Source organism: Emydura macquarii, unplaced genomic scaffold (assembly GCF_026122565.2).
Source record: "Emydura macquarii macquarii isolate MOO-44397 ecotype Brisbane River unplaced genomic scaffold, CSIRO-AGI_Emac_v2 contig_2205, whole genome shotgun sequence".
Taxonomy (NCBI): Eukaryota; Metazoa; Chordata; order Testudines; family Chelidae; genus Emydura; species Emydura macquarii.
The window spans coordinates 9,421,751-9,441,395 of record NW_027132342.1 but is presented as its reverse complement, the minus strand read 5'-3'; the positions used below and the strand labels follow the sequence as shown (position 1 = coordinate 9,441,395).

The 19,645-nt window shown below is 39.6% G+C and overlaps 1 long non-coding RNA gene across 3 annotated transcripts; it reads left to right on the top strand.

Annotated features, from left to right (window-relative positions):
- Positions 1-532: 532 nt before the first annotated feature.
- On the top strand, positions 533-18,019 carry LOC137160420 (uncharacterized). 3 transcript variants are annotated; one of them, XR_010921871.1, is made up of 4 exons: positions 533-575; positions 1,210-1,309; positions 2,156-2,332; positions 17,848-18,019. It is a non-coding gene; the product is annotated as an uncharacterized lncRNA (long non-coding RNA). The 3 variants fall into 3 exon arrangements; XR_010921872.1 differs by lacking the exon at positions 17,848-18,019 and adding an exon at positions 4,211-4,746; XR_010921870.1 differs by lacking the exon at positions 17,848-18,019 and having other exon boundaries at positions 2,156-2,399.
- Positions 18,020-19,645: the final 1,626 nt, after the last annotated feature.

Genomic DNA, 19,645 nt, shown 5'->3' with positions numbered 1-19,645 from the left:
CTTCCCTATAGGAGTGAGATTGTGTTTACATGTAAAAGTAATATTAGGGGAGTATTGAGGAGAGAGGAGGAAAATCAACTCTTTTAAATGCAATGTTTGCACTTTTTAAAACACTTTTAAGTCATTTTGCATCTTAATAGTGTCCTTCTAATGGTTCTCCAGATTTGGAGACACCTGTACATTTGATTGTGGCTCAGGCTGCAGCAAAAAACCCACCTGACAAAATAAGACCTGAAACATTATGCAGGGTGAGGAAAAAGGCTATTCTTTTTTTCAGCTGGCCACAAAAAGTCTTAGTAGTGAAGAGAGAAACTAAGCCTAAGGGCCAAATTTTCAAACTTGGGTATTTGTATTTAGGGTCCTAAAATTTTGGCCCAATTTTCCAACAATCCAAACCTATTTAGAAGCTGTAACAGGTGCTGATCCTTGGGTGTTTCTCAGTGCCCTGTGTCTCAGGTCAAGTGATTGCAGCCCTAAGTTGACACTTCCTATAAAAAAGGGCCTGTGTGAGTGGAGAGGAGACCTAGGGTCAGGATGTAGAGAAGACTCACTGTACCAGGCAGATGGAAGTCCTGGTAGGTACTTGCAGGGAGCAATAGTAGAAGCCTCTACTGGGAAAGACTATAGGAAAGCGATGGGTTTAGAAAGAAAGTGTGGAGTCTGTGGAAGAGGGCTGGTAGATTTGAATTTAAGTGGATATTGAATTATGTTTTGTTAGTAAACCAGCGAGGGAATGTTGTGTGATTCTGTGTATTTGTAGGGAAGCTAAGAAAGGGTAAGCAGATCATAATATGTATGTAATCCTCACTTCAGATATTAATTTTTTTAAAATCCTGTTCTAAGAATTGTGGAGTGGGTTATGTCTAGGCAGAAGCATTGCTGCTTGGAGACTGATAGGTTCTTCATCAGTCTGACAAAAGGAGCTTTTCACAGCACCTGCTATGGCTTTGTGTACCAGCCTGAGAATCACTGACATAAGAAATCTCCTGCTTTAAACAAAGGTATGTAGGAAAAGGAGCTTGGATATCACAAGTAGAAGCATGACATACATACCTGCATAGACAAATAAGATAAGGGGAGAGAGAGAGTGTTAGCAGCTGCTCAGAAAACCATGAGTCATCATACAGGTAGCAAGGTCAGGTAACATACTTAGCTGCACTTTTACTGTTGCATCAAAAAGGAGCAACTTGTGATCCTCTCAACCCCTAGAAGCTGCTGCTTGTCTGCTGCTTCCCTTCTCCATCTGCTCCTACTACAGCTGTGGAACACCACCAGCTGATATAATCAGCTTCATCACCCAGCAATCAGGGTAATGCTATGTTGGATGCCTGCACAGTTTTTTGGGTGCACTGGGAGAGAGCCCTTGCATGTTCTTCCTTTGAACTTCTCTGAGCACATCAGTGGGATTTTACCCTATATTAAAAACACCTGTATGGGAAGAAATACACAGGGGCAAAATTTCCCCAGAAAGTGCAGATCTATTTCAAGTTACTTCTAGAGAAGATCAGATCACAGCCACTAGCTGTAGCAAGTGCAGAAATATCCACTGCCCATAATGTATTCTAAAAAGAACTGAGCATTTAAAAAAAATAATGCAAATTTCTATTCTGGAAGTATATTAGAAGCACCAGATATTGTCTCCAGGGAGATTCACAACTCATAGTCCATGTAGAGCAGAAGAAGAGGAAACTGGGGTCACCCAATCCCACTGCATTCTGGCAGTTGCAGAAGTTATAATGCCAAAATACAAGTATCATACTGTGGCATTTAATCCCTATCAAGTGATTATCTCAGCTCATTGCCCCCAATTCAAGCTGTGAAATCCTGGCCCCATTGAACTCAATAGCAAAGCTCCCATTGACATCAGTGGAGCCAGGATTTCACTCAAGAACTTTGAAATCTTTGAATTGTTTTTCTTCTGGCTCTTTCTGTGGCTTTCATTCTGTCTGCATAGTGCACAGTGCTTCTGCACATATGAATGTTAAATGCTTGACTATAGTTTACACTACTGAGACAGACTGAGACTTTAAAAAAAAAAAAAAAAAAAAAAAAGTCAGGACCCTAAATTCCTATTGAGGCATCTAACTGATTTTGAAAAGTGCTGAGCACTCTGTAACTTCCTTTAGTTTATACTGGATGTCCTTTCCTCACACAGGTATGTAGTTGTATGAAAGGCCCACAAGAAAACCCCAAACCAAGCCACTTTGTGTTTCCTGAACTTTGCTGTTTGTGAGGCAGGGAGAAGAAAGGAGCAGCTGTCCCTTTTTGAATGCAATGGAACAGGAGAAGGATTGAAGACTCTGCACCTGAACCCTCTCAAAATATTTCAAAGGTGGGAGTCCTGGGGCCTGTTAGAGGAAAGGTGAATCTCTGACAATGGAAAAAGTGACAGTAGCAAAACTCACCAGTTGTATATGTGACCCATCCGTGCCTAGGGTAGCCCACCTGAAAATGCCAAGGTCAGGGCAGGCTGCAAAAGGAAAGCAGATTCTCCCAGCACTGTTGGGGAACACTGAAGTTAGATTCCCTGACCAGTCACAATCAGTGCTTCTGATCTCCCACACTGGTTATCAAGAAGCTAGAACAAAAGATACCCAGCCCCTTTCCTGCATTTCAGTCTCTGGCTTCCAATCAGCAACTAGATCTATTAAAGAGATAAGTTAATTAAACTCTATTCCCTTTACCAAAATGTTTTCCTGATCCCCTAAGGGTGAGCCATATTACCAGATCAATATAAGTTTGGCTCTTACCCAAAATACCACACTGCCAGCCAATCCTTTATTAACTAAAACTAAAGGTTTATTATAAAAGGAAAGAAACAAACAAGAAGAGAGATGTTAAATGGTGAAAGCAATCAGATATATATGGACTTTGAAGTCATTTATATGTATCAGATTCTCAGCAGAATTGTGGAATTTGCAGGCTTGTGCAGTTTCTCTGGTGTACATCCAGTACCTGGATGGGTCTCAATCCTTTGTTTTACAGCTTCAGATGTAAAGTAGTTGATCCAGAGGTAGGTAGGATGCAGGAATGAAGACAAGATGGAAATAGTGCAGCTGCATTTTATAGTTTTGGCCATGAGGCTTGTACTTCCTGTGTCCCAGACACAGTCACACAGCACAAGGCATGGAAAAGCCTCCGAGTCCCCTGTCCACAGGTATGTCCTTACATGTCCTGGTGATTCATAAGGTGTAGCCCCTGGATTCTTTCACTGGATTCATTATACATTTGAATTCTCTTGATGGGTCATTAAGCAGGTTTAGTGCTTCTGTTATCCTGTCTGGGGTGTCACCCAGAAACACAGCACAAGTCTGAAATACAAGTGTACCATTAGAATTTATAATACAAAACTGATACATACATATAAATGTGTTTGTCAATCTTAGCGAATCATGACTTTTCCATCAGTATCTTGCATAGCCTCTCCTATATGATATTTATTGCAATTTTGTAATATTGGCAACAGTCATTCCTACTACAGACAGCATCACAGTATATGTCTTGGGTTCATATGGGTTAGTCTTATAATTTTGGTTCTATGTGAATCTTAAATGCCTAGCAAACCCAACAGGATTAACATGGGTACCAAAAAAATCCACTGGTTTAAGATTGCAAAACCCACTCAAACTGAATTAAGTGGGTTTCACACAGCACTACATGCAGGCTTACCAGACTGCTTTTGTGACTTACTAAAATAGACAACAAAGGCATTCGTATTGTTGTTAGTTGTATTGTGATACTGCTTAAGAGCCTTAGTTATGGATCAGGACCTTTTTCTCTGGGTGCTGGGCAGTCACAGAACAAAAAGATGCCCCAACAAGCTTAAAAACTAAGTATAAGGGGTCAGCAGGGAGATAGAGAGAGAGACTGGAGGGTATAGGAAACGACAATATTGTTGGTCAGCATGGGAATCGGGGTTTCAGCACACCAACTCCCTGACTGCTGTCAGGTTTTTTTGTAGGCATTATGGCAAAGAAGAGTTTTAAGAAGGACAGTAAGGTAGCTTTCAGGATGTTCATGGAGGGAGCTTCTCCCAACTAGGAGAGGTCGCATTAGTGAGTGATTGTCCCTCATAAATTGGAAGATCCCATTTTTTACCAAGGCTAATATTATGTATTTATGTGTAACTTGCCTGCAAGACTACCCTGGTGATGAAAATATTTACTCTTTTTTATTGAACACAAAAGGAATGCTTTTTGTCATCTTAAAGTAGGCAGTGGAAAAAAGGCATTGGCACAGGCAGAAGTGGACATCACGTACTAAGGTTGTGGAACTGGGACAACACAGAAAAATCCAAAATAAGAACACTTACATTTACATTATAAGAAAAAACATGGAAGAGGATACTATTAAGTCTGGAAAATATGAATCTCAATCCAGTGTTAGAATCGCAGAACTAATGTGTCAAAGATGTTGGAACATTTAGAAATATAATCTTTTACAGTTTCGGTGTCATCACCATGTTGTTCTCACTATTTTCCATGACAAGAGAATTTATTTTACCAATTTGTCTTCAACACATGTTAAATGTACTGTATGTGGGTGGGTAAGCTATTGTTATTTATATAGTACTACAAGAGAAAATGCTAACAACACGTACATAATGCCCTTAGCATTCTTGAAAAATATTTCTTTTAATAGCAAACAGAGTACATCTGTTCTGTAACAGTTACACTTTTCTCATACCTGACCTTGTATAGTTTCAAAATGAATAACTTCGAGAGAGGGCAAGGGGGCAATATGTTCAGTGCCATTGAAGTAAAACTGAAAAATGTTGATTTGCCTTTTAGTATTTTTGTTTAAACAATTGCTCCACAGACAGACATTGCTCTTATGTTGCTGCAAATTATACCTAAGAACAAGTCCTTATGATGTCCCTCCTTTCTGACTCTGTAGTGTTTCCCCCTTCTAACCACTGTTTTGCATCAACCTTGTCGCTTCCCACCTTTTTCACTCCCTTTCATCTCTCATTCCATCTTCAGTTCTGAGTGTCTTGAACATGCAGTCTACTCTCCCTGCCTCAGTTTTCTCTGATCTAGCTCAAATATCCTGGGCAATATGGCTTCCATCCCCTCCACTCTACTGAGACCTGTCAGTAATGGCCTGCTCCTGGCCAAGAGCAAGGAGCTTGCTCTCTGCTAATTCTCCTTGATCTTGCGGCAACCTTCAAAACAGCCAGCATTTTACTTCTCTTTGACCATCTCCTCCCTGGGCTTTCTTGGTACTGGGTTTGATGGATTATCCTCCCCACTTTCTGAACGTTCTTTCATCTTCTTACGCAGTGGTTCCTCTCCATCCCATGTGTCACTGCTCTTGTTTCAACACACCCTTGCAGTGGATGGCCTCATCCACTCTCCTGGCTTTAATTGCCACCTCTTTGCCAAAGACTCCTATATTCCTTCATTCCTTCATTCCCCTGACCTTTTCCCCCCTGCGGTCAGTCTGGCATCTATAACTGTTTGTTTGAACTTTCATCATGGATGTCTAGTTGCCAGGTCAAACTGAACGGACCTAAAATGGAACTCTTTAGCTTCAACTATTTCCAAAGAGCCCGTCTCCCTTTTTTGTCAAAGCTAATAGTTCCACCACCTCATCTTTTTCTTTGCCTTTTTATTTCTGTAGAATTGTATAGCACCAAATTGCCTACCCCTTAAATAGCAGCAGTAAGTACACAAATTCGAGTTACTGGATTCAATACACAAATTCAAGCAACTGGTTATCTACCTGCATCTAAAACCCAAAATCAACCCCCCCGCCCCCAACCTCAAATGACCATGAATAAAGGTGAAGTTTATCATATGCCTGGAAGATTAACAAATCTTTATGACAAATGCATCCCAGAGTCAAAGAGAACATTCTGCTGGCTACTTCCTCCCATTTAAACTGAGGTGGTACAGACACTTCTGCTGATCATGATTAGGATATTATCCCACAGAGAGAGAGACAGATTCTCAGATAAACAGATACCAAATTAGCCATACAGGCTTACAACCTCAGTGTCACGCCTGAATACCTTTTCCTTCTCCCCACAACATCCAGGCTGCTGTTGGATCTTTGTTTATTTCTCAACAAGATCTCCACAATAAGTCCTTTCTTCATCTCCATTGCTAAAATACTGATTCTTACCCATCTCGGCTCTTGCCTTAACTACTGCAGCCTACTCCTCTTTGACCTTCAGGATTCTTACATCTCTCCTCTCAAATCTATCCATGTTGATTCAGCAAAAGTCATTTTTCTTGCTTACCATGCCAGTGGTATCACTCCTCCAGTCACTCACATCTCACCTTTGAATCTCTGCATATTGGCTTCTGATTTCATTCCACATCACATTTTAAACTCTTCATTTTGACCTTCAGACCAATACCAGCTGTGTGCCTTCCTATATATATTCTCCAAGTTAGTCCCCAGCTCACACCCTTTTCTCTGCCAGAGCAGTGTGGCTTGTCACTCCTCTGCTGGTCTCTGTGAATTTTCTTAAACCATATCTGTGCCTAGAATATTCTCCTGGATCCCATGCCATGCAGCCTTACTTGCCTTCAAATTCTTCCTCGACACTTCTTTCAGTTAGCCTTTCAACAATGTCCTCTGATCTTCACTCCACTTCTCCTGTTGTGTTGCTGGACTTTGCTCCTTTAATGTAGAGTATATCCAAAAGAAAAAAGGAACCAACAATATGTGTATGTACAATAACTGATATCCTATTCTGTTACAGTTGCAATGCTTGCAGTTTCCCAGCCCCCAACATCTTACTTTGTTTGCGGTCCTTGGCTGTGCTATGTCTTTACTACTACATATCTACTAGGCATAGTGCTTGCTTCAGTGGAATTACTCATGGAAGTAAGCCTACCCCTGTTAATAAGTATTTACAGGATCAAATCCTTAGACTGTAGATCCTTAGAGTGTTTGCAAAAATAATAAATAGTAAGAATGCAAAGGAATTGGTATTTCTTCTTAGCATGTGTAAAATGTTGTATGCAAAATGCTCTCAAGAATCTCAAACAGTTGATACAATAAAGGGTTTCATTAACTCAGTGCTATGTAATTGAAAGTATAGTTGCATATATTTAGAAAGAAGCTTGATTTTTAGAACAAAAGCTTCTTAGGGTACAGGTCAAATCTGCCTCTGTTTTGTACAGAGTGAAGCATACTGTCAGTGTTCAACAAATAATAATTGATACGCGGAGAGTCCCAATTTAGAAATGTGGGTGCCTTAATAGCATGTCTAAATGCAGGAATTGGACACTCTATTAAAGTTCTTCTGGGCTCACACAGTTTGAATCAATTTGTCAATAATTTTGGGCACTTTATAAAACAAAGGCTAAACAAAAAAGAAAAGAGAGAACCATCTGAGATTCACTTCAGACATGGAAACTTGGACATTATTCAAACCACAAAACAAAAGGGGTACTAGGGTAATGAAACTGGTAGTATCTGGAAACAGAGAGAATCATTCTTGAGTATCTCTGATGTAAATCCTTTCAAAGGCATGAATTCAGTGTAAGAAACAACCCCCTCCTCCCCCTCCCCCCCCCCCGCCATAAGTAACAGCATTACTACTGTAGGTAAAAATACTTGAGTAGTTTCTGTCATTTGCATGAAATTATAATTACATTATAAAACCTTCCATTTTCCAATTATGAGCTTGAGTTAAAGTGTAAGTACATCGAAATTCACAGCTAGTAATAGGATACAATGTAAGACATAACAAAGGTCTGCTCATATACTGTAACCTTCATGTTGTTTGGATTTAACTGCGAGTGGCTGTAATTAATTCCAGATCTAGCTTTCTCCAAATATGGAAAATAAAGAGATTAGCATTTCTAATAGTGGGTTTAAGAAGGAGGCAAGCAAATATGCTGTTTATGGAAGGTGTAAGCTCTCTGGGGCAAGGACTATCTCTTCCTCTGCATTTGTGAAGTGCCCAGCACAATGGGGCTATGGTCCTGGTTGTGGCCTTTGAGGGACTACCATAATAGTAAATCTAAGAGAAGAGGTGACAAAATAAACCTTTAAGGAACACACAATCACAGAACAATTTTGTCTGACAGAAAATGATTCACACTGTGAATTAAAATTCTCTAAAGGGTTGCTTATACAGAGACTATTTTACTATTTTATATTGAACTCTGTGTGTAATAGGAGATAATTGATAGCTTCCTTAATTTGTTTAATTATTTACATTTTTCTTTATGCCTATGCTTAATTTTGTTTCATTACTTCCCAGTGCACTACACTGTCACATAGAAGAACAATTGCACTCATCCTTACCCAGATGTTTCAGGATACAAAAATGTAACTTTTAAAAATTCTATAAATGTGCTAACAGAGCCAGTGTTGTGAAGGAGGTTCCAAGTCAGGACTCCAGGGTTCTGTGCCCAGTTCTGCCCATGATGAGATGTGGGCCTGATCCAACTTAAATCAATGTTAAAACTCTCAGAGACTTGTTAAAAAGTCATAGAATCATAGAGTTGGAAAGAACCTCAGGAGGTCATCTAGTCCAACCCCCTGCTCAAAGCAGGACTAACCTCAGCTAAATATCATATAAAGTCACATAACCACTCTGTGCCTCAGCTTACCTACATGAAAAATGAATATAGGAATGCTAAACTATGACTTCAGGGTGTTGGGAGAATAAATTAATGAATGTTTGGTAAATGCTTTGAGATCTTGGAATGAAAGGTTCTATTGAAGTTCCAAGGTATTATTATTACTGTTAAACTTATTTAATTTCCTTTTTAAAAAGCTTCAGTAATGTGATGGAGGAAATAACCAATATTTTAAATATACATGAAATATGTTTGGAATATTCTGTTGGAAAGGAATGTTTGGTTTATTTTATTAGCTGAGAAGAGAAGTATATATAAGCCACGATTTGTGATTGCCATCAAAGTTCTGCTAGGAATGTAAAGCTAAATGTGCTATTTTACCTTTATTTTTGCTTTGTTTGTGGTTTTGGCAGAACAAAAGAGAAATGGATAAAGAATTGTTTTGCATTCTGTTATGGTGGCTTTTGAGATACTCTCCTTGGGTTCGGCACAGAGTAAGCTTTTTATAATTTATTTGTATAGTAGTAGTGCATAGAGGCCTCAGACAAGGTTGAGGCTCCATTGTTCTAGACACTGTGCATACACATAGTGAAAGCTTACATTCTAGACAGGCAAAGGGTGGGAGGAAAGAGAGACACAGTAGGATAAAATGACTGGTACATATCAGAGCCAGGAACTGAACTCAGATCTCCCGATTCCTACTCCAGGGCCTTATTATCGGGACATGCTACCGCTCCAATAACTATTTCCAGAAAAACATACCCTAGGTCAAAGCTCAACCTTTGAAGACTTCATCTTGAGAGAGGCATACATGACAATACAGTTACATTTGATTTATTTGATACTTGTATTATTAAAAGGTACATTCAGAGAAGCCATTTTTGTTTTAACTTTGTTATGGCAGGATTTTTTTTTTTTTAATTCCTTGTTTTCCAGAATATGACCTGGCAAAAACATTTTTTAGCGAGCCGGTGACAGTGCCAAACAAGAAATAAATCAGAGCATTTAATCTTTACCATTTGTAAAGGAAACTGGGATGGTAGAAGTCTAGTTTTATTTTATCTCAGTATTTTAACAACAGATGCAATGCTGTTTTTGTTCTTTGTTCTTCAGACAGTATTTTTTTTCCTAATTATTACTTGTCTTCTATATTAAGATTGAGGAATAGCATTCTTTTAGCTCAGGTAAACCTCAAAGCAGTCTTACTTGAAATGGCATGGCTGCATATACTGGAGAGATAAATATACTGAATTTAAAAAGGAACTTAGTACTGTTTCTAAATCAAAGAAACTATTAATTACTTCTGAATAATGGTTACTGAGTTCACCAAGCAACAGTGGTCCTTTTGATCGTTTGCAAAGTTACTTGGCAATTTATGAAATAGTAAATTGGAAAAGGATGTTGGGCCAGATCCTTTGTTATAGTGCTCAGTGTAGTTGAGGTGGTTTGGAGTGAAGATGCCCATTATATCTCTGCCCCCAATTGTCTGGTTACCGAGACAGTCTACCTGGTAAATAAAATCCGCCTAAGAGGTGGGAAAATTGTTACAGCTACCAACAGCCCCCAGTGGATATTCTGGCAGCCAGAGATTAGCAGAGTACAGGGAGGACATTCTGGCCATGTCCTGTCCTGTCCCCCCAGCCACGCCTCCTACACCAGTGGCTTGGAGGGAAGCCCTATGCCACCTGAGCAACTGCACACATAGGTGAAATCCTCAGTATTGCTAAATCTTGTAACTGTATCACAAATGTCACAACATTTCACACCATTTTTAAAGCCTTGGCTCCTGGAGTCATGTGAGTACACGATAATCTAAATTTTCATTTAAAAAAGATAGGTTTCTAGCCTTCATGGTTGCGGAGAAAAGCTTGAAAATGTGAACTCTAACAGCTTAAAATTCAGAATGCAAATAAAAATAATCCAAAACCTATTTTTAAAAATCTCCTGACTTTTAAGATGATATCATGCAGGAACACTTTGAGTTGGCAATACTGAATTTTTTGTTGTTGAAAAACAAAATCACAAAATTTGGAAAAAAGAAAATTTTCTGTCAACATTTTTCTCTTTGGAAAAAATGGTCATTTTTCATTGAAAACAATCTTGAACAAAAAATGATAGCCAGCTCTGGTTGTCAGGATTTGGTAATAAATGTGTGTAAAGTGCTTTGAGATCTTTGGTGCAAAGTATAATGATAAGTAATAAAAGGATGCCACTTCAATTTGTTCTTTATTTACTTACAAAAACATCCTTCTGCCATAATGTGGCTACATATTTATGGATAGGTGAGATCTTGTTATTCTGTATTGCTATTCCTGGCTTTACCAGACCTTTTTATATTCTTTGGAGGAATTTTCTCTAAGTGGCTGAAAACTCATACTTGACATAGTGTTATATCCTTTATATTCCTTATTAATTTTACTGTTCTTGTTTTTTGGTCTCATACCGAGACAATTTTCTTCATCACACTTCTTTGTGCTAATGTGACGGCAGCAGCTTTGGACAAAACTTTGAGGATTGAACCTGAGACCATCATCGCTAAAAGCATAAACTGTTACAATTGTGCTAAAGAGGGGCTAAAATGGCCTTGGATCCTCACTGGATCAGGCTCTGAGGGGAACCTGTGACACACCACCCGTGGGTTACACGTTGGATATGTGCTTTGAGCTGGGAGTGAGAGTCTCAGCTTGAGGTGACATGCTAGTGCTAGCTCTCATCGAGCTAGCACACTAAAAAGAGAGTGTAGCCATGGCAGTATGAGCAGCACGAGTAGCTAGCTGCCAGAGTATGTATTTAGTGTCTGGTGGGCATGTGTTTGGGGCAGCTAGCCCCGCCCACCATTCAGACTGCTGTGGCTACATTCTGTTTTAGCATGCTAGCTTGTTGAGAGCCTGTGCAAGTATGTCTCCTGAAAGTGGGAGTCGTACCTGTAGCTCCAAGTGTAGACATCCCCAAAAAGATGGATAGTAGGAGTCATGACCTTTTAAGCTTCCAATCTAGACTGAGAGAACTCTACTTTAGGGTAGTATGGAACAGTGTCTGTAGCTAGCTGAAACAGAGAAGTTGGGAAGTTCATATATATAATCGTTGCAGCTGAGAATAAACATTTTCATAAACAAAGATGCTATTATTTAATTAAAGAGAGAAACAAACTTTTAAAGGTGTCATGAAATAAAGGAAGACTCCCTGGAACTGGGAATTTGGCAGAGCATGAAGGAGAGTATGACTGATTGTGTTTAAAAGCTTTAGACAATATAGTTTTGTAAACTGTTGGTACACTTTTGGTAGGAGGATGGGACTTTTTTATTGCTCATTGAAGTTAGATACAGACACAATAGTTTTCTAGAGAGAGAGAGTTGCATAGAGGGGGCTGGAAATCAGGTTGGGGGCTGTCTTAGTTCTGGCACCCACTGTTTGGCCTTGTGCAAATCAGCCTCCCTTCTGCAAACATTAAGATGCTGTGATGTTTAATTAAGTGCTACAGAGGGGTCTAATTCTGCTCCTGCTGAAGTTCATGGACATCAGCCGGAGTAGGATCAGGCCCAAAGTAATAGATAATATAATAGCAATGGTTGCATTAAAAGCACCTAAGAGAGATCACTTTCTTTTGAATTAAGAATTAATATATTTATGTGCCACAAAAATTGTGTAAAATCATGTGAATAATTATTTTAAAAATCTATTTCATTGTATGAAACAACCCACTATAAGCTATGATATATAACTTCTAAAGCAACTGTGACTTTAGAGCTGCATATCACCGTATTGTTTTGATACGTGTTTGAGTGCGGACCTTAATACATTGTTTTCTGCCTTGGTTGTAGTTTACTTTTGTACTGTTTCATATATTTGTGTGTAAAATATTTCTAGTTCACTTCACATATTGCTGCTATTTACTATTAACTACAGTCCCAATCTCCAGCAAAACTGGTAAATTTAAGTCAAGTGCTAACAGGACTCAAGGGTTTTTTATAATTAACACTCACATACATGCACAAAAAAGGACAGGGTCCATGTTTTCAAACAGATACTTTCACAAGTGCTCAGTGTAGACACACAAATTCCCCATGAACACATACAAGTTGAGGTTGCCAGTGTGCATATTTATATGCATGTGCATAATTTCATCTTGCATACTTACTTGTGGAGAAGTGTGCATATAAATTGTACACATCTGAAAATTTGAACAGCAATATCTAATTTCCTTCACTGAACTGAATAAAGGGCAAGTTAGCTATAAGGGGCATTTTAAGGGACTTTTTACTTAATTCCTAAAAATACAATGATTGAACTGAGCGCTGTAACATATATAGACTTCTTCAAACAATCTTAAACAATTTATTTCTAGTATGATGGATTTCTAGTCAGATTTATACACTGTTTATGCAGTGTCTCTTCATTTTTTCTTTTAGTCAACAAATTAAAATAACACACAAAATTAAAACTAAAAAGCATAATTATCTCTTTATCCTCCTCTTCCTATTCTAAAATGGTGACAGTGACTGTATTTAGCTACTTTAATGCAGAAGGAACAGATAGCTTCAGCCCCAAAGTGGCAATTTGAATTCAATCTATCATTTGTGGGATGCTTGAATATCAAGATATTTAAAACATTATCTGTGAAGCACCTAGCATGCTTTGGCCTGGTATTAAATAACAAATAATTAATACATAAGTAACAGAAACATGGATAAATTTAGAAATGGATCTTTCTCATTTAATTTACATTAGATAAAATCCTGCAACCTTTACTCATAGGTGTATGGGTCCTTTATTTGTTACAAAACAACTGATTGAAGTGCAACATTTTCAGGCAGGATAAACATACTGGTTGTTTTTAACATTAAACAAATATAACAAATGCCATGAAAGGCTTCTTAAAGCTATAGGCAAACATTAATAATGCGTTTATTGACATTACACGTTCAGGATTGCATTCTTCTGTCTCCTCCATATGTATTTTAATGTGTATATTCTGAATGTACTTTATAGTCCCTAGAATGAATTAAAATTTGGGTATATTTATTTTAGCTGATGGATATGATGCATTTGCAAGAAAGTCTGTTAGGAGGCACATTGTCTTTGTGACATTTATGTACTGTTGCGGCTGGCCTAGCAGTCTTCTGTTATTAAAAAAAGGCTGTCAGCTAGATCTGTTGTGTGTGTTGTGGAATGTTGCACCACCTAGTGACAGGTTCTGCAGTCTGCATGTAGGCCTACTTAAGATTCCTTGGCTTGATCCTGGAATCCACCCTCAGGTTAGATGTTCACATCACCGAAAACTTTTCCCAGGTGAAGTATGCAAGTTCAGGCCCTTAACAGGTCATGCCTCCAAACATTTGTTACATTAAGTAGTTTGCAATAATCAACATAAGCACTTGAGAGCTATATTCAACTAACCCCACCTAATGCTTGCCGCAAAATATGGCTCTTGCATTCCTATCCAAGAGGTTGCCGCTCTCTCTTTGCTGTACAGCCACAGTTGAGATCAGCAGGAGCAATTGAGGTGATTTCCACGCAGCACAAATGAAAGGGGGGCTACTATTAGGGGATTCTGTGTGAGTTGTCCTTTGCTTTGAAATGTGCATCCCCTATGGTCTGAAAGATCCAAGATCTGTTTATCTTCAGGAAAAAATTGCAAAGGATATCATATTGGGCTCTCTGCAGGAGCAAATATAATTGGCGGTGATGTTTAGAGGAAATGGGGTTTATTTTTGTGCAGCCTAATTATTTAATATTTTATGGCATAGCATTGCTGTTACATTTTTGCAGTTACTGTATTTTTAAATATTTTTTCAGAAGAACCTAAATTGTTTGGATAGGCACCTCTTTTTACTTAGGAAGCAAAAATAAATATTGCAAGCTAAACTCTTCAGCAGCAAGTGCAGTAGGGTAACGGAAGCTAAGCTAGTTCGTAAGATACCCAAGTCTGGGCATTGAGGGGAGAGCTGTCTATGTGCTATCATCTCTTTGTGGATTTTTATGTGTAGGGGCATTCTGATCAATATACAGATAGGACTATATTCACGTTTTCCTTTCAGCAGGTTGGAATATATACACACTTTTTTGGGAGCCCTGAATGCTGCCAAAGATGGGAAATACGGTTCTAATTAGAGCCAGGCAAAACTCAACTGTTTAGCTTTGCCAGCATTTGTGAAAACATTTTCTTTTGTTTCAATTTACACAGTCTTCCCCCACTCCCATTTTCCTCTTCCAAATTTCATTGAATTTGAGGTTCACACAGCTCCAAAAAGCTCGAAGTGTAATTCAGTGAGACCTGCCAGGTTTCTCACAGTTTTTTTGTTGCAAAACCCCTAAGTCTCTGCCAGGCTTCACTTGAGAGGTTCACAAACTTTTCAGTAAGCCTAGGCTTATGTTTGATCTTGTGACAGAATCTAGTGCCCAGCAAGTTTTTTATGCTTTGGTGTCTTGTTGCAAAAACGTTGCAGAGCTCTGGTTCTAATCCTCCTTTTACCACAACTGACTTTGAGGTGCAATAGAACTGATTATTTGAACTCTGGTTAACCAAAAGTCTTGGCCAGATCTTTCCTCCAAAGTTTACCACACAGCTAGCTGAAGAAGGAAACTGAGCCATTAGCTGCCCTTAGGCTAGAGGAGAGGAAAGGGGAGAACTGAGCAACATTATGCATTTAAACGGTTCTGTGCAAAAGTGTTTCCTTTTACCTTCCTCTCCTCCCTTTAGATGACCTGTTCCCTCAATTAGCATAAACTCTGTCTATATTAAGGTTAATATCCTAATTTCAAATTAAACAAATTAATTTCTGATCTATGTAAAAAAAGAGAGACTCCCTGCTTACTTTTTCGCTCACTCATTGACAGCTAGGAACTGTCATTCTTTCATGGAGTCTTTAATGACCGTTTAAGTGAATTTATTGATTGCCTGGAATATATTATACCTATGTGTAGGTCTGATGGTTTCATAAAAAAATTAGATTAGTCCATGTGTGCACAATGAAATAGTCTTCAGTTCATGTTGTAATGATTCAGACCCTTGTCAGAAGGAAGTTGTAAGATAGAGGGAATTGCCAGAATTTCTTCAGAATCTCTGCCAGTCCTTCCTTAAACTTACACAAGGAGTTCCCACAAACCTATGTCACTGCTGTGAAGGAGGTAACTTAGTGCAAGAAACTATAATGTCATAAAGAAGGTGGCCTGCATACAGGATGTCATCATGGGAAACACACAGGGCTCAAAACAAAATGCCTTCCCTGCAAGAATATGGCCTATTTACACAAGAGATAATCTTAGAAACACAAGTGTTTAGAGCCACCACCCCTGGCTCTGGCTTTTGCCTTTCCTGGGTAGTAAGAAAAGTAGAGAACATTAAGAATTGATATGGACATAGTGGCAAAATGAAGACAGATACATGCATAGAATTAAGAGGCGGTCTGCAACTTTTATTAAACTTCAGCACTGGGAAGGGTGCTGCCTGCCCATCACCCACACTCTCTGAGGAAAAGGATGTTGGCTGAGGAGGTGCTCTGCAACTGTGGGGCTTATTTCCATTCCTCTGTCCACTCATGCATCCGGGCAGAGTTCCTCTGGGCCGCATCCACTGGCTCCTGAGACTCCTTTGAGGAGCAGCGGGTGTTCTCCGGGGTTCTCTGCTCGGTGTTCTCTTCAGGTTCCTTCCGTTTAACCTTTTGACCTTCATGCCTGCTCCTGTTTTCTCATTTGTTGTCCCCCAAATTTAGTTGAGGGCCAGCCTTAGTAGCTCCTCCCCTCGGGCTGGGGGAGGGGCTTTTAGCCATCTCCACCTGCCCATCATCCACACCAGGTATTTAATTGGTTCCAGTGCAGAGGTTACAGGGCTTCTTACCTGCAAACCCATAACTCGGGATAGGCTCTCCTCAGCTTACCTCCCAGGACTCGGTTCTCACTGAGTCCTAACACCCTGGCCCTGCAAGGGGGACAGAAGGTGTAGCAGGCTGGGGTGGACCTCAGCCTTCGAAGGCCACAAGGTCTGACCCATGAGCTCAAGGCCCATCAACAAAATCCCATGTCTTTTACCTCTGGGAACTGTTCGTTTTATCCTTGTAACCCCACTGGAAACCAGCCACAAGTTGCAACAAATAAACAGCTCCTCCCTAGTACCTCAGGTAGATACTAAGCACATTCCTACTTAACCCATTGTGCCTCAAAGGTGCTGCAAGGATGGCGGAAAACTCCCTGGTCCACTGCTGATTGGCCTATGAGAGAAAAAATTCCTTACTGACCCCCAAATGGGCAATTGGCTAGATCTTCAGCATTTGTCCGGCCAGAGACCCATTCCTACTTAAGGTGGGTAGGGTGGGGCTGCTGGAAAGAGTGGAATGGAAAGAGGCTCCACATGGCCCCGGCGCCCGGTTAAATCCTGGGAGCTGGGGAATGCTGGCCAATCAGCACTCCTTCCCCCATCTGGCCAATGGGTGCCACACACTCCCAATGGGAGTTGCTACCTGGTGTCTCTCAGCCAGTGTCTCCCTCCCTTCATGCTGGGACTGTTCCCCTCCACTGTCTGCCCAAGTTTCCCTCACCCACTGAGGCAGGTGGGTGGCATTTCTACTGACAGAGCTTGTCAATGCCTAAAACATGTAATAGTACAACCACTATTAAAGAAACTTGACTTTTAGAAACCTGTCAGACTATTGCCCAATGTCTTTGCTTTTCTAAGCAAACCACTCAAAAAAACTAGCAAAAGAGTCTCTAACGTCTCCTGGATCCCTCTGTTTGGCTTCAGGCAGAGTTGCCACGTGTCTAGATTTCCCCAGGATCCAACCCTTGATTGCAGTAGTTGTCCTAAGAAATCTGTAAGGGTGCTCAGAATACACTGCCACGTGTCCAGTTTTATGGGCTCAGGATCATCCCGGATGTTCTATTTTTTTGTACTTCAGAGATAGCAACCATAGCTTCAGGCTAGGGCATGGTACAGAGACAACACTTCTTGCTGTGGTGTCTGACCTCCTCCTGTCCATAGACAAGGGAAGTACAACCAGACTTGCCCTGTGGGATCTCTCTGTGGCATTTGCACTGTTGATCATCAAATACTTCTGTACTGTACTGTATCCAACAGGCTGTAGGGATGAATGGAATGCCTATAAATAGTTCAGGTCCTGCCTCAGAAGCCCCTATTCAGCTGTCCATCAGCGGACATAAGCACATACTCAAGTGCTTTGCTGAATAGGAACCAGACCAAATTCAGAGAGTTGTCAGTGTTAAGTGTTGCTCCACCTTTAGAACCCTCATCTGCAGAGACTGACACAGCTTAATCCTCTCTCCCATTATGTTCAACATCTGTATGAAGATGGTACAACAGCACAGACTGAAAAGCCAGCAGTGTGCCAACGACACCTGGCTCTACATTTCCATTATGTCAAACATAAGCAGCACCACCTACCAGCTTACTCAATCAGGCTGTGAATGAAGAGGAGCTGGCTAATGCTAAACCTAGGCAAAAATGAAGTGATTCGAACTTGAAGAGGTAAGTTCTTTGGAGAACTGCTCTATCATCCCCCACCATTGGGACCCTCTGCCCTCAAATGACTAAGACCTGGTCTACACTAAAAAAATCAGGTTGGTTTAACTATGTCACTCAGAGGTGTAAAAAATCCACACCTCTGAGTGTTGTAGTTTAGCCAGCCCATGTCCCCATGTAGACAGCACTAGGTCAATGAAAAACTAAGCTGAAAAGTTTTTCAATGAAAGATTTCTACAAAAGACTTCGTTGAAAATGAAATTTTGTTTTCATCAAACTTTAAGTCTGATGGACTTAAATGTTCTGTTAGTAAAAAAAAGACTACTATCTGACTAGCGAGAGAGACAATTTTCTTAAAGTTCTGTTTATATGACAGGTCCTCTGGAAATTACTTCAGAACTGTGAGTTTGTTTAGTGAAATCCATTAGCTCTATAAAAAGAATACTTTCTTCTGCAATATTTGATGGATTAGAATTTCATTTGAATGAGTTTTATCTGAGCAATGATGGAGACTAAGAAGTCCTCTTTTTACATGGTCCTGGGAGCCCTGAAATTTAGGTTCCGATATCACAATTGATAGCACGTGAGCTCAGGGTTGGAGTTGAACACTTGTTTTTTCTTACTGATTGCTATTGTATCTAAGTTTGTGTCTATTACACTTCAGATTGTCTACTGCAGTGCATTGTTCCTATTTTTAATTGAACAGAAGACATCTGGATATTTTAAAATAGATATTAACTGGAACATGCTGATGCATTTCAATTCTGAGTATAGAGGAAATTCCAGATGGACATACACGAAATTCCACAAGGAGGCAGCAGCAGCATACTTCAATTTGCTTGCTTGCTAAACATTCATAGTTTGTATTTTAAGAATATTTTTATCCAGCATGTGTAGTGTTTGGATAAGAGATTTTAAAAATGTTTAGTTCAGAAAAAAAAGCTCCTTCCCCCGTTTTTTCCTTGCTAATAGAGAGATTGCCAAGCTCAATATTAGCCTTATATTTCCCTGTGAACTGTCACCAAAATGATTTACAAGTTACATAAGAGCAGAATTTTAAAGAAGTATGCATTTGATTAGAAACTAAAAATCACAGTGTTTCATTTGAGACAATATAGTGAAAGTTCTGTCAGCATTTCCATTGTGGAACTTTGTTTTCTGGGCTTTATCATCCATAAGAGGAAAAAAATCTAATTTCCTGAAACTTGAATTTGAAGGCTTTAATACTACAGATATGTGAGCAGTCCAGTATTACCCATTTCTGATGGGTTTTTTCCTTAAGTCTGCATGACCTCAGCACAGTTCAATATTTCATAGGATCCCCTAAATTGTAAAAGCAGCACACTAAAAACCACAGTGCAAGCTGCCTTAAATATACCTAAAGATATATAGACTGGGAGAATTTAAGCTTTGTGATTTCACTTAAGTCAATCAGAGTTTAACTTCAACCAGATGGGTGACAAATTTCCATTTTTATTATTCTTAAACATGGAAGAAGATTTAATGCTTATATAAGCCGCCATATTTAGCTACAGAACAATAATATCATGGTCAGCAGCAGTGCAAGCTTCTTCCATGCAGCTCTTCAGCTGGTCTCAGTCTTACCTTGAAGTTCACCTCTAAGAAA